This window comes from Etheostoma spectabile, chromosome 9 (genome assembly GCF_008692095.1).
Source record: "Etheostoma spectabile isolate EspeVRDwgs_2016 chromosome 9, UIUC_Espe_1.0, whole genome shotgun sequence".
Classification (NCBI taxonomy): domain Eukaryota; kingdom Metazoa; phylum Chordata; class Actinopteri; order Perciformes; family Percidae; genus Etheostoma; species Etheostoma spectabile.
The window spans coordinates 32,244,534-32,245,905 of record NC_045741.1 but is presented as its reverse complement, the minus strand read 5'-3'; positions in this window follow the sequence as shown (position 1 = coordinate 32,245,905).

Here is a 1,372-nt window from a genome sequence, read left to right as displayed (position 1 = left end):
AGCCTTCATTTCTAAGGACAAGAATAGACTGTCTAGTTTCAGATAAAAGTTCTCTTTTTCTGGCCATTTTGAGCGTTTAATTGACCCCACAAATGTGATGTTCCAGAAACTCAATCTGCCCAAAGGAAGGTCAGTTTTGTATCTTCGGTAAGTCGGACCCCTAGACCTGTTTTCAGATTTTGTGCACATATGGCACCTGGTTTTCTTTACACCCAGAAGTCTCCGTGGATGTTTCATCAGCGATTTTCACATAAATCGTCCACATTCCTAAATTAAATCGCCGAAAGTCCATTTTTTTTGTAGGGTTTGTTTTTTCTTTTTTTTTTCCCCCGTTTTTTTTCAGAAACACCAAAAAAAACCTTAAACCAAATACTGACCAGATTATTGACTTAGGCCCGTTCTACAAAGCGTAGAATCACAATGACCCATGTTCAACTGAGAATGTGTCGGAATTGTTTAAAACCTTCTAATCAGTCAAGTAAGCCTTCTGTGCAATGAAGCATAACACATGGCTTGTACCATTTCGAAACCTGGCAGTCGAAGTATGCCTGGCAAATCGCCCTCTTATAGCACCATACTTAGTTTGTCGCACCAAAAACCAGACATTTGCAGCTAGAATAGTCATTTACCACATCAGCAATATATAGAGTGTATTTCTTCAAAGTTAAGAATAGTTTAAAGTTATCTTCATTGAAAAGTACAATGGGTCTGCAGATCTGTTCCGTTACGTTAGGGTTTTCTTCAACTTCAGGTTTGTTTTTTTCGGTTTGTGTCCTTACTAAGTAACCAGTAGATTCTGGGAACGTGGGTTTGTAGTCCTTACATAGTAACAGTAGATTTCTGGTGAACGTGGGGGTTGTAGTCCTTACAGATACAGTAGAAGTTCTGGTGAACAAGTGGGTTTACACGACGCTGGCTGGTTTATTAATGCCACCTACTTGTCTCTGCCATCGGAGATTTTTTTTTTTGCTGTCAGCTGCCCCCCGCCCTGCCCCCGCCCCCCCCCCCTCTCTCTCGGTGTCTCTCTCTACTCACACACACACACACATACAACACACACACCCAAACACACACACACACACACACCTACCTGTGTGTGGAAATAAATAAATAAAAAAAATAAAAAAGAACCAAAAACAAAAAAAATCACATTGATCATAAAAAAATAAAGTTAAAAAAAAAAGTTATTTGAGTATGAAAATCTTGTTCATTACATTTTACTTCATAATTGCAACCGCATGTGTTGTATTCATTGTTGCAAAATGTTTTGTATATAGTTGTTGTTTACCATGACAAACACCATTGATCTGAAGCTTGAGTGTCATGTAAATAGTTTTCAAATCAGCAATAAATATAAAAATTTTGGATAACT